The sequence below is a fragment of the Salvelinus sp. IW2-2015 genome, unplaced genomic scaffold (assembly GCF_002910315.2).
Source record: "Salvelinus sp. IW2-2015 unplaced genomic scaffold, ASM291031v2 Un_scaffold16339, whole genome shotgun sequence".
NCBI classification, from domain to species: Eukaryota; Metazoa; Chordata; class Actinopteri; order Salmoniformes; family Salmonidae; genus Salvelinus; species Salvelinus sp. IW2-2015.
The window spans coordinates 274,420-288,921 of NW_019957542.1; the positions used below are offsets into that span (position 1 = coordinate 274,420).

At 42.0% G+C, this 14,502-nt stretch overlaps 1 pseudogene; it reads right to left on the reverse strand.

Annotated features, from left to right (window-relative positions):
• Nucleotides 1-2,509: 2,509 nt before the first annotated feature.
• LOC112080489 (dicarboxylate carrier UCP2-like) lies at nucleotides 2,510-5,458 on the reverse strand (annotated as a pseudogene).
• Between the last annotated feature and the right edge of the window lie 9,044 nt (nucleotides 5,459-14,502).

Here is a 14,502-nt window from a genome sequence, read left to right on the forward strand (position 1 = left end):
CTCAGTGCAGTGGGTCACAAGGTGAACTTGAACGCTTCACCTAGCTACACTTGATAGCTCAGATCATCCTCTCTCCACAGAGACTCTTGCTAAGGTCAGCCAAGGACCATGTCTAGAACTGTCAAACTGCCAGTTTCTTCAAGCCTCAAAATTACACATGTTCACTATACTTTTTATTACATCCAAACCTAATGTTGATTCATTGTTCCGAAAATCCAGGTTAGTCGAGGTAATTTGTAAAGTGACTATGCATAGATAATAAACAGCGAGTAGCAGCAGTGTAAAAACAAAGGGGGGGGGGGGGGGGGGGGGGGTCAATGTAAATAGTCCAGGTGGCCATTTGATTAGATGTTCAGCAGTCTTATGGCTTGGGGGTAGAAGCTGTTAAGGAGCCTTTTGGTCCTAGACTTGGCGCTAGGACCGTGCGGTAGCAGAGAGAACAGTCTAGGACTTGGGTGACTGGAGTCTTTGACATTTTTTTATGAAAGCAGTTGCCTGATTCCATTGAATGACTAACACTGCCTACAGTACTCAGTGGCTGTCATTTGTCCCCCCAGTTCCGTGGATCACCAGACCAAGGATTCACCTGATCAGCCATAGGGTTAGCCAGACTGCCATCTAGCCTAATCAAGCTCACTGCACTAATTAGCTGTCAGAGAAAGGCCAGTGAGTTTACAGGGGCTGATTAGTGATGCGGAGGATGTGAAGGCCTTTGTCAGACAGCTTACTTCTGTTACAGCTATGTCAGCAGCCCCTATTGTCCTAAGCGGCTCAAATTGGGCAATTTTCTCATCTGTCATCTAATCATCATGCGCCTGTCAACTCCACATCTCTGTGTCTCTCCTTTCTTGGTTGAAGTTAATGGGCTCAAGTTATTTTATTTCAATAGGTGAGCACTAGATACAATTTGCAAGCCACAAATGATGCTACAAAGGATCACAATTACTAAAGGAGTTTAGATTTAATGACACTATCCCATCACTGAACGGTATCTGTAAGGAACCTCTTCAATGCACAGCCGTACCAAATAAGGCTATCACTCAGGAATAGATCTTCATGGGGTGTTTATATTTCCTTCCTAGAACAACTAGCTATGTGTATAGGGATTATGGGGTATCTGTGTCACTATCCGTTGGTATAGTAGGTATTGGGTGACTCTTAGAGGGGTTTAATAGTGTAAGAATACATGTGGGGCAGCTTTGGCTGACCTAGTTCTGTGAATGTTCTCTAACAAGCACCTGTGTTCTGCATTCAGAATGGCACACTATTCCCCATGGGCCCTGTCAAAAGTAGTGCACCCCTGCACATCGAGTAGGTACAGGTACTCCCTGTAATTAGCTTTATTACTTAATGTTATTCTCTGTGTATTTATTCCTCGTGTTACCATTTCAATATTTTTTTTAAATCTTTAATTATGCGTTGTTGGAAAAGGCCCCGTAAGTAAGTGTTTCACCGTTAGTCTACGCCTGTTGTTTACTAAGTATGGGACAAATACATGTGATTTCAATAGGGACTACAGTCATTTGGCACTGAACTCTGAACACTAAGCAAAAAAAGGCTACCACAGACAACCAAATAACCATGTAGTTAATTTACTAATAATAAATAATATTTTACTCCTAAAATAGCATAACAGGAAATAATAAATAACATATTTAGGACATCCAACATTGATAATTATTTTGGACTCTTCAAGACTTGGTCCAAAATTGCAGTTAGTGTATACCAGCAGTAATAAACAACTTACCATGCAGTGGTAATTTGCACAGTACCACCTCCTTATCTAAAAGTTCATGGTTATGGCATTGGATTGCTTACTAGAATGTTGGATTATTTWTTATGAATACAAAACCACCAGGATTAGAAATTAAACAAAAAATAAATGTTAATGGATATTTTGAGGCAAAGTTCTCATGTTACAAATAGGCATAATACATAACACAACTTAAATAACTTTTGATGGTCACATTTTGAACCTTATAGACCAGCGAGGAAGCATAATATATAATCCCTAACCTACTGTAAACRCAAGCTACATAAACCATCGCTAGTCTGTCAGGCCATTAATTCCATTATTGAGTCACAAAGTTGTATCAATAGTCTCYGTGTGTGGCCCATAGTCTCTGGTACAAGGCATCATGGATACACGTGGGGTCACACATCCCTGCAGGGGGTGTATTTTCCTGTACAGAAGTCAGACTCGTAGCCKGAGTGCCAGTCTGTTTGTGCTATCATGCCAACTCCTTGTCAATCATTGCCAAGGCTTGACAAGGACATCAATGGAGTTGGCAAGAGCACAAACAGATCTGGGACCAGGCTAATACTTGTGTGGTTCCTCCTTTAAACGAAGATGTGCTCTGTCTGTACAAGCGGTCATGGTTTTGAACATCATAGTCAGTAGGATAAATCCACACAGCAGTCCATCAGGATGATACAGGTTAGGTAAGAGACTCCCAGGACTGCCGAGATCTCATCACATGTATCTTGATTTGCTCATATGTGACAAAGATTACGATGTTCCAGGAGCCAAGGCAAAGGAAAGGCATGAACCTGAAGGGGAAGGAGAATCAGATTATTTAACCAAGCAGAACGATTTGCTTAATTCACTGTTCATATCTAGGAATTGTCTTGATTCAGCAAAAGACGATTTGAAAGCAATTTGGATTTCGATCACTACACACCCTTTATAGAAGGCTTTGGGTCCCTCGTTTCTCATCATTGTAACAGCGCAGTTAATAGTACTGTTGTATTTTCCAGCTGAACAGTTCATGAACCATGTCTTTACTAYATCTACAGGAGACGCCACAATAGTGGTGATGAATCCAGCACTGAAGGCTGCCATGAAAGAGCAGGTTATCTGTAAAAAATAAAAAACATAAATGATTATATTACTTAATATACACTTTGAAGTAATTGTAACTATTCAAATGTAACCGTTTAGGTGTAAAACAAATGACATGCCTGCCTACCAGTCATGATATTATACTTCAGGATAAGTTCCTTGATGATGTCATAAGTCACCAGCTCCAAACAGTTCACTATGGAGTTACGTTTGGGCCACAACCTGGTAGATAAAATTGACAGTTTCATTAAAAATGTAACTACAGAATCATCTTTTTATGCATGTAAAGCAAATGTAGTGTTTCTAATTGCAGTAGGCCTACCTTTCCAGAGTCCWCTGATGCCCTCAGTCCTGGCGATGGTTCTGTAGGCATCCATGGTGCCGCTATATCTCTTCACCCYCTCCCCTTACTTGAGCCTGGAACTGCACTTTCACCATGTCTGTTGGCTGAGCAAAGGCTACTGCCATGGCCCCGGTCGTACAGCCTGCCATCAGCCGACTCCCAATGCCTGCATCTATGAGAGTAGAGAGGAGTAGCGAGGATGAGAGATGCAGTCATAAAACACCAAGCCATATTCTTTCAGCCACATTCCTTATCTTCTACTTCCACCAACTCAGATAAAAATGTGATTGAGAGATAAATAAACTGGTATTTTATACTGAAAATGTCTGTTAGGTTTCGTACTGTCTGTTCCCCGGGTGTAGAACTGCTTCATGGAGTCAGAGGCCGATGCGGACCCGAGGCAAAGCTCATCTGTCTCTGGAGACCCGCCACCAGGCCGTTGTAGAGGCTCCTGGGCTCCTGTCTTCACCATGGTGTTGATGGTGCCAAACCACACCTCTGTACTTCACCATCTTCCCTTCAGAGCACTTGGACTCGCCCTGGATCTAAGAAAGACAAACAAGTGTTAATTCATCTTTGTATTGAAAGTAATCCTGGTGACTATTCAATCAAGACAGAATACCTTTACGTAATCATTATGTAAAGCATGGCTACATTTACATTTTACATTTAAGTCATTTAGCAGACGCTCTTATCCAGAGCGACTTACAAATTGGAAAGTTCATACATATTCATCCTGGTCCCCCCGTGGGGAATGAACCCACAACCCTGGCGTTGCAAGCRCCATGCTCTACCAACTGAGCCACACGGGCTACATTGCAATGACCATACTTGAGTGGCGCAGTGGTCTAAGGCAGTATAACACATTATGCTAAATTATGTCAGTTTCACAGATCATAACAGTCAATGTTCTGTTGAACCTTAAAAAAACATGCATTTAGTTCTGTCAAAAAGTTAAGATACGTCATGTATTATGTCATTGGTAACCTTCAGTAATACTGACCAAACAGATTTGCAAGACACCGTAGAAGGTCTTACAAACAATGAATTTAATTTGCAGCAGGGAGCCAAGGGAATAAGTCTAGTTGAAATAGCACAGACTCAACTTAAACTTTATAATAATTATGTAACACTCCATAATAGTGGTGTGGCCACCCATCTACTCAGCCAATCCATACATGTCCCTGATCGGCTGTGTGCCTGAGCAGTCTCTGGTATCAGGAACAGAAGTGTCTCTTGAATAGTGTGTGACTGCCTTGGGACGCAGAGAATAGAACACTAGCCCACTAACCCCGACACCTGCAGAAATCCAAACAAAGGTGACATCACTTTAAGAACAAACTGTTCATCACTTTGTTGGAAAAACAAGGACAACTAGACAGGTTTGTCAATACTTGATATCCTGTTGACTACTTGACAAAATGTTTTCCCCTGTGACAATCCTTGAAAGGCTATGGGAGTCTCCCACGTCCGTGATCATGGGTGCACAGCAATAATAAATACACAGAAAAACATCAGTTACACTGGCAAACCATTTAATTAATAAAAACAATATTTAAATTAAATGCACATATTCTTTACATAATTAGAAAGCACTGTACATGAGCAGCCACTTATGTAATCAAGATGTGTGGTCATTCATATACCATATTCATATAGTGCTAATGTTCGTCCTTAAAATGAKATGCAAATATCTTTGCTATTCTCTTGGTCTCTTGTCTTCACGGACGATGGTGGTATATTTGGCCTGGGATGAGGAACGCGCCGAGAGAGAATCTCATGTCTAAGAGAGCTCTATTTCTGGAGAAGAAAAAAAAAGAGATTCAATCAATTGTTTAGCATCGAACCTGGCCTATTGTTCTTAATTTTGTAAGCAAACAGCATTCATCATTAAGCTTTAAATGTGAATACCGGGAGATTTAAAAAAACATGATAATGCAAATATTTAAATGTCAACCATTGTGTTAATGAGTCATTCCTTTCTCCATCAAACGGAATCAGCCCCACATTGGTCAAATAAGTACAAATATGTGATCAAACACGCTGAGCTCTACTCTTAAAAGAGCTGGTCAGATGTTTGTTTTAATATTAGCACAGWGTGACTAGCTGGAACCAGTTTACTTTAGCTTTGAGAGTGACTAGCTGGAACCAGTTCTCTCTGACATGTCCTGCAAACTCTGTAATCCCATTGCGTGATAAAACTGTACCTCCACAACCCCTTCTTGAAACTGGATACACGCCAGTCTGATGCAGGGGACCGGACAGGCAGGCATACCTCTCTATCCCCACAGTTGAACTGAGTTATGAGCCAAACCCTAATGATTATTCTAATTAGAACAACTCCTGAGCTATTAATGATAAGACAATAAATGATGATTTCTCACAAAATAATAAGCCTAAATCTCCCATAATCAGACTGCCCAGTATGTAACCACACAGACAGAAATCAGCCGAGTGACTGTGACCTCACAGTTAAAGGTCAACATAATGTTGAGACGGAAAGACACTCAGGGATTCTCGTTTTTATGATATTCCAGCCAATGGCGTGCGGAGCGCTCTGAGTCTGGCGTCTCGCCCTCTTTCAAGACATGAGCCTAACGGTTATTTTCTCCTTAGCACAATAGTAATGCAAACCATTTGCGCGAGACCTCCCACTGCTGAAGAGTTGGGTCAATCCTCAGGGCAGAAAGAACAGTTCCTCTCATGATAAAAGCCCTCACCTCTGACCTATATTTTAAGGCAGGCGGTGACCTCATACTACTAGCTGCGGCACTGGCTCAGTTCTTGCAGTCACTAGACTTGTCTAGACTGGTGCACTCTGTGTGACTCTTACACTGGCCCCCTTCACTCGCCTAGAGCCAAGCTGGACAAGAAAAGCCACATAGTGACCTACTAGTAACTATGTCATTGGTATGACAGGATATTGGCACTGGAAGATGATGACTTGGCAACTTCAAGACTGTAGAGCAACGCTGCCAGTTTACACGTGCCTGAGAATGAATTACTTAATATTCTGTAACCTATGGCTCGTAATGCAACGAGAGTGAATAAGTCTTACAATCGATCATCTTACAAAGTGGAATTTGCAACTACTCTAAATTTTGATATGTGTGACCATTATGACCATCAGTTACTCATGTCTAGACATCCAGAAACCTGCTATACCAGCATAACTCAGTTCTAAGGGTATTGAGGAAAGAGGGCTGATACTTACTGGGTCAGAAGAGGCAAGGGGGAAGATGGGTGTTACGTGTTGAGCTCTCATCAAAGCCTCCATGTGGTAAGATGAGAGGAAGAAATTAGGGATCTCCACAGGTTCAGAGCTGGGCAAGAGGCAGTTAAGGAACAAGTAAAAACAAAGCATGTAGGTACTGTACTTATTCTTGGGTCCATGTTAAAACTGTAAACACTAAATCAATGAAAATTAGCTTAAGCTAAACAGTTAGAATAACATAAAAGGAAGGCAACGTAAACAACGCTGACAATGCAAGGATACCATTTCGACTTCCTGTCGTCTTCTGTGTAGGAAATGTTCCTGGCTGATGTGTGATCATTTTGCCAATGACAAAATCAGCTGTGTCGTGCAACAACCCCGGGTCTCATCCTCTGACAGAGATCTCTGTCACCAGGACCCTGCTAGCAGTCTCTCCACTACATAATAAGAAACTCTTCATTTTGCAGGAGCAGTGATAAACTCCTGATGTAGTGGCTGCCTCATGGTCAGAGGTTTGGAGTGTCCTCTCACCATCCCATCTCTCATGGTGTCTGCCTCATCTGTGCTGCGTCCATGAGAGACTCAAGAGTTAACATTTTGCTCCCTCTCCTCTAGTTATGCCTATGGGCTCACCAGAGCTCCAAACTTTTAGGGTGTAGTCTGTAGACCCCAACTTCTCCCTCCCTGTTGGGTGAGGCTGGGGTAGTATGGAGTATTAAGCGTGTGTGTTCCTCTGGTGCATCCAGCCTATCCAGAGAGGCCGGTCTGGGTCTGACAGCAGGCTGGACAAGGGGCTGGTTCTGTCTGTGAGATGTTAGCTCATTCAGAGACCTGGCTACACCACTGTCTCCTCATCTGTAATGAACACATGGGAGACAGAGCTGTTTCAAGCGCAGGCGCAGCAGGTGTTAATTGTAAAGAACCACAGGAGAGGCAGGTAGCTGGGTCCCAGGGGCAGAGAAAGTCATACACAGGGGGTCCAAAAGAAACAGTACAGGCAGGGAAAAGGCTAGTAACATTGTCGGGAGATCAGGCAGGAATAGGCGTCGTTAGTGAGGCAGGCCAAAACTATATATAACGGAGGAGTAAATCACTAGAAAACAGAGCTCACAAAACAAACAATACCTCACAATAAAGGGGTCGCAAAGAACTGAACTAAAATAGTGTGTGATGATGACATACAGGTGTGTGAACAGGTGATCAGAATTCAGGTGATTTGGGATCTGGAGAGTGAGCTGCATTCAGGGGATCTACTGTGTTTACAGTGTGAGTGGAAAGTGGGCTGGAAAGTGAGCTGCGTTCAGGGGATCAACGTGTTTGAGAGTGTGAGTTGGAAAGCAGACGTTACAGTATCGTCTCCATGCAATTATGTTCCTGTAGACTTTTTAGAAAGGAGAGGGAAGCGTTGAGTGGCCCGACTAAGTCATAATAATAACTCACACAACGACATCCCAAACTTAGACATTAAGTAACATATTTTGGACACACCTTTGAATAGTTGTACGGTATTATTAGAAGAGGGTAAAGATAAAGATTTTGTTCGGGGCCAGGCAGGTATAACCATGCCGAAAGGAAAAGAGTAGAATAGAGAGAGTACACACTACCAGACCACACACATCAGCAGAAGAGACTGCCCTAGAGGAGCCTGTTTGCCAGATAGCCAGTGGAGAGAAAGAGAAGACACGTCAATAGTACAGGTAACCCCACCAATAATACCTCATACAATAATAATGGCAGAGGCAATGACGGCACTTCAATTAGAAACAATTTACAAGAAAGAACCCTGTCAGAGGATTGTAATAATCTGTATTACCGTCAGTGGAAGAGTGCAGAGGGTATGAAGATGGGTGGCATAGACAAACAAAAGCCTTAAATGTCCACAATCTTCTCGGCCATCATGTCATTAGTACACCCCACCTCAAACATTCAAAATAAACACAACTTGCAAGCAACCTCCCTTTTAACTAAAATGTCCACCCAGAATACTTCTGCAGGCAATAATAGTCCAGCTGTAATGAACTTCAATAGGAAGTGCATTGAAAAATAGAAAGTCTGTTCACGGGTAAAGCAATGTGAACGATAGAGGAAGAGAAAAAGAACAAGAGAATCTTAGCTGTGTCTTCAGGCGTGCGGTGTACTGTCTGACCGTCTGATGGTTTGTATGTCAAAGCTTCCGCAACAATGTTCTTCTAATCTAGACATGCGATCGAATAACCGGCAGTCCCAAAACGATGCGAGTCCCAGACGGGGCAGTGACTGTCTGCTATGAGAGCTGTGGTGACTGGTTCAGCAGAGTCCGCCATGACGTAGGACACACAACATCTAGGCAGCCCTCCACTATGCTCAGCTAGAGGACAGCCTGCCAAGGAGACAACACAGGACTCACAACCATCAATCATCAACAAGGTGTTAAAGGACACAATCAAAATGGATGACCCTACTGGAAGGATACATCCCAAATGGCACCCTATTCCCTATATAGTGCACTACTTTTGACCAGAGCCCTAWGGGCCCTGAAATCCTGGACTTGTATGAATAACATTGAGCAGCGAAATCTTGAAACAACTTGATAAAAAAATACCACAAACCTAATTACTAATTTGAAAGTGCATCACCCCCAGACGTTTAGTGACTACTTAGAACAAAAGCAGAAAAAACTAAGCACACACTTCCAACAACTAAACAAGTTCAAGCCGAGCAGTCATTTGAAAGAGTAAGAACATTTCTGCGAGACRACTTAAAGACGAAATCCATTAAAGCCAAGATAATGGAATTCATTGCCCTTGACAATCAATCGTTCTCTGYAGTGGATGATGTTGGCTTTCGCCGACTGGTCGAGCACCTCGAGCACCAGGACACACTTCCAAGTAGGCGCTATTTTTCAGATGTTGCCCTAGCGGAGTTACACAGTATTGTTGAAGCGCACATCCATGAGCTACTTGCTATGGGCGTCACTGCTATTAGCTTCACGACTGACATTTGGACCAGCGATGTCAGCCCCATGAGCATGCCGAGTCTGACAGCACAGTGGGTCGACAAGGATTTTGTACTGAGCAAAGCCGTATTGCATGCTCAAGAATGTGCTGGTTCTCATACTGTGAACAAGCGATTCGGTGGAATTCTCTCTGAGCCACTTTACTGTGTCGCCACCATGCTCGATGATAGGTACAAGGACCGCTACTTCGATGCAGACAAGAAACAGGGTTTACGTGAAATGTTACAGACACAGCTGGACAAGATAGACACAGACACAATGACAGTGTGCACMGAGGAAGAGAACCCACGACAGGAGGCCTGTCAGAGCTGAAACTTCACTGCTTGACATGTATGATGAAATCCTGGTTGAGAATGAAATGACTGAACAAATGAACAACGAAAGGGCACAGCAAATAAGTGAAAGAAATACGCTTTGATTATGTTTTACTGGKAATGGTGACATACGTAAATGCCAACAAAATAACTTTTTGGGAAGTGTGTGTGTTTCAACTATCTGTACTAGAATGCTTAAAAGGCTGCMATTTTTTTTAAATATCGGTTATCGTATCGGTATCAGGTTTTTTKGKCAAGGAAAATATTGGATATCGRTATCGRCCAAAAATGTCATATCGGTGCATTGAAAGATTTCCCTTTCTCCCCTCTGGAAATAATAGCAGCACAAACGGCCTTTCTGTTATCTTCCTATGAAACTTCAAAATAGATCCACACAGCAGACATTGTGGGCTAGGTTAGGAATGCACGTGTAGCGCTGTATTTTTCGTGGCGTCATTACGTCATCTACCTACGTTATATAGGTATGCACGTCAGCTTTGACATCGGTTTTGCACAACGGCGTTAAACTAGACATCGGGCCGATGCCGATGTTGACATTTTTTGCTAATATCGTCTGATTCCGATATGCTTACCGATATATCTGCATCCCTAATTGTTACTTTAGTTTATTTAGTAAATATTTTCTTAACTCTTATTTTTCTTAAAACCGCATCGTTGGTTAAGGGCTTGTATGTAACCATTTCACGGTAATGTCTACACGTGTTGTATTAGAGCATGTGACAAATACGATTTGATTTGTTTTGACCTACGTCTGGTAAAAAGTTGTCATGATGAGCGTGTGTGYGCGCTGCTCTGACTCCTTTCACTCACGTGACTCGGCTGCCTGCTGAAGCGCTCAGTCTCAATGCACACACACCCCTCTGGCCCTCCCCTTCCCCACCACTCACTCAGTAACAGACTGCCTGTTACTGATAGTTAACAGCAGCAAGTCAAAGTGAAAATAATGCCATGGCGGCCGCGGTGCAATTTAGAAGTAGCTCAAAAACCTGTAACCCGCGACCAACACATTTTCACCCGCGACGTCGTTTTCAAAGTACACAATTTTGTTAGAAAACTGCAAACATGGCAACCCTGCTCCACCCCAACTCATTACCAGCACCAGTCACCACCATAGAGCAGCAGTGCAGTTCTGTAGAATATAGTAATTTTTAGATCCACCATCGTCATAGASGGTGAAACTAAAATCAACGTTCACAAATCCTAGTCATCAATTATTTGTGGAATCGCCTCCTGGAGAACTACTGGGTTCGCAGGCTTTTGTTCCAAACCCTGCTCTAACACACCTACTTCAGCAAATCAAGGTCCTGATGAGCAGTTTATACATAAATCCAGATTTGCTTGAGCCCTCAAATTAAAATCTGGACCTCAAAGTCAGTTCTATTGCTTTGTTTCATGCTTCCACTCTAATCAGGACTGACTTAGACCTTGGACACCAGGTGGATGCAATTCATTATCAGGTAGTAGAATAGAAAACCAGCAGTAGTACAGACTTTGTARGGTAAGATTTGGATACCCATGTGCTAGAGGCTAGAGCTGGGCTGGAACAAAACCCTGCACACATGCACCCAGTAGTCACCCCTGTTGTACACAATAGCCTACTGATATAAAATTCTGGTACCACATGACATCAACGATCCACATTTGAATATCCCATTTATTCAAGTTTATATTCACTTGATATAGTCCCGTGTAGCTCATTTGGTAGATAATGGTGCTTGCAATGTGAGGGTTGTGGGTTYGATTCCCATGGGGTACCARTAAGAAGAAAGTATGAAAATGTATGCACTCACTACTAAGTTGCTCTGAATAAGAGCTTCTGCTAAATGACTTAAAATGTGATCTACCAGACTTTGTAACATACAATTAGACTACTACTTCTCTTGAGGAAATTGCAAGTTTCACTGTTTCACAGCAGTCTAGTGTTGAAGAAAGCCACCAGTTTTAGAAGAAAACGTATTCACTTATTCTGTCTGCCACTTTAAGTACTACAGTTGCAATAGTTTACATTTATGCAACAGATTGGTGCTGTACTTTAGCATTTCCCATTTTTGTCAGTTACATGGTAGTTTAAGACACTATTCAGTGTTCATATTCTATTATATTTGGGTCACCAAAATTGACTTAAGCACCATTAGTGTTTCTGTGAAGTAAGCCTGTTCCACACCTTCGTCAGTAGGGTTGGTCAGTGCATATTTTTAAAAGTTTTATGTCAGGTGGAGTATGATGGCATTTAGTCACATTAAAAGTAAAATTACCTCCAGCTTTAGTCTGCCCACTTGAACACTGTTTGCAATTTCTATGTACCACATCAAATCAACTCCTCCCAACTGAAATTCTGCATTGACCTAATATTACGACCACTTCTCCTTTCCACCTGCAGTCTGGGAATCCAACTGTCGTCCAGTACCAGATGTCTCAGAGGGAACACTGTTACCATGCACTTGTTGAACTACCTTGTTGTCAAAGATGCAGTAATAGATAAACCTTTTAAAATAAAATAAAATGTTATTTGTCACATGCACTGAGTACAACAGGTATTCGGACCTTACCTTGAAACAGACCTCACCTTGAAATGCTTACTTACAAGCCCTTAACCAAAGATGCAGTTCAAGAAATAGAGTCAAATTATTGACTAAATAAACTAAAGTAAAATTAAAATTAAAATTGAAAAGTAACACAATAAAATAACAATAACGAGGCTATATACAGGGGGTACCGGTACCAAGTCAATGTGCGGAGGTACAGGTTAGTCGAGGTAATTTGTACATGTAGGTAGGCGTAAAGTGACTATGCATAGATGATAAACAGTGAGTAGCAGCAGTGTAAAAACAAAGGGGGGGGGTCAATGTAAATAGTCCGGGTGGCCATTTGATTAATTGGTCAGTAGTCTTATGGCATGAGGGTAGAAGCTATTAAAGAGTCTTTTGAGCCTAGACTTGGTGCTCTGGTACTGCTTGCCGTGCGGTAGCAGAGAGAACAGTCTATGACTTGGGTGACTGGAGTCTTTCTCTGACACCGCCTAGTATATAGGTCCTGAGTGGCAGAAAGCTTGGCCCCAGTGACGTACTGGACCGTTTAGCCAGGGTTTGGTAGGGCTCAACAATTGGACAGTACAGTACACTCAAATAAGTGAAAGGGGTATACCTAGTCAGTTGTTCAACTGAATGCATTCAATTGAAATGTATCTTCCGCATTTAACCCAACCCCTTTGAATCAGAGCGGTGCAGGGGGCTGCCATAATCGACATCCACATCTTCGGCGCCAGGTCAACAGTGGGCTAACTGCCTTGCTCAGAACGACAGTCCTAACTTCTCTCATGCTGCTGGTGTACTGGTATGAAAAAGAACATGACATAATGACTGTAAAGGACAGTGGCGGCTTAGGTGAGAGACATTATCAAGGGCCATCCACTTTGAACATGTGCCATTAAAAGGACGAACTGAAACATTATCTGAAGAAGAACATGAAGAACGAGACAATCATTTGTGCCAGGTGTGATATCCCTCTTAAATAGCTCGGGCAAATGTTCCCATTGACCCCGTAAGGCCAGCAGGTTAGYCTTTTCTTCTTTTTAAAATTTAAAATTTAATTTTATTTATTGGTGCGTGACTGTTATTGAAAGTTGTATTGTCAATCTTGTTTTGTATTTAACGCCACTTTAAATGTGTACATGACACTGCAACAAAATTTCCCCATGGGGACAATAAAGTAAGTAAGTAAGAAGAAACGTCAGGAAGAATGAGTGTCGTGGAGGGGGGTGGTTAACCATGCCCGTAATTGATTTAAGCTTATCCAAAATTGTTTACTTGGGGTATTAGGTTGATTTTGGAGGTCTGCACACTGCATAATAAAGTAATTTAGACTAAGAATGTATTGAAATACCAATCTGTCATTACCACAAGTGATGAGAAAAGTGAGGGTCTTAAATTAAAATGATAGAACCACATTTTTTTTTTTTTTAATATTTCACCTTTATTTAACCAGGTAGGCAAGTTGAGAACAAGTTCTCATTTACAATTGCGACCTGGCCAAGATAAAGCAAAGCAGTTCGACACGTACAACAACACAGAGTTACACATGGAGTAAAACAAACATACAGTCAATAATACAGTAGAAAAATAAGTCTATATACAATGTGAGCAAATGAGGTGAGATAAGGGAGGTAAAGGGGGGGGGGGGGGAAGGCCATGGTGGCGAAGTAAATACAATACAGCAAGTACAAATATTAATTTCCACAAAGTCTGCTGCCTCGGTGTCTTTAGATATTTTTGTCAGATGTTACTATGGAATACTGAAGTATAATTACAAGCATTTCATAAGTGTCAAAGGCTTTTATTGACAATTACATGATTGATGCAAAGAGTCAATATTTGCAGTGTTGACCATTCTTTTTCAAGACCTCTGCAATCCGCCCTGGCATGCTGTCAATTAACTTCTGGGCCACATCCTGACTGATGGCAGCCCATTCTTGCATAATCAATGCTTGGAGTTTGTCAGAATTTGTTGGTTTTTGTTTGTCCACCCACGTCTTGAGGATTGACCACAAGTTCTCGATGGGATTAACTTCTTATGGCTGCAGGGGCAGTATTGAGTAGCTTGGATGAAAGGTGCACAGAGGTGCCCAGAGTAAACGGCCTGCTCCTCAGTCATAGTTGCTAATATATGCATATTATTAGTGGTATTGGATAGAAAACACTCTGAAGTTTCTAAAACTGTTTGAATTATGTCTGTGAGTATAACAGAACTCATATGGCAGGCAAAAACGTGAGAAGA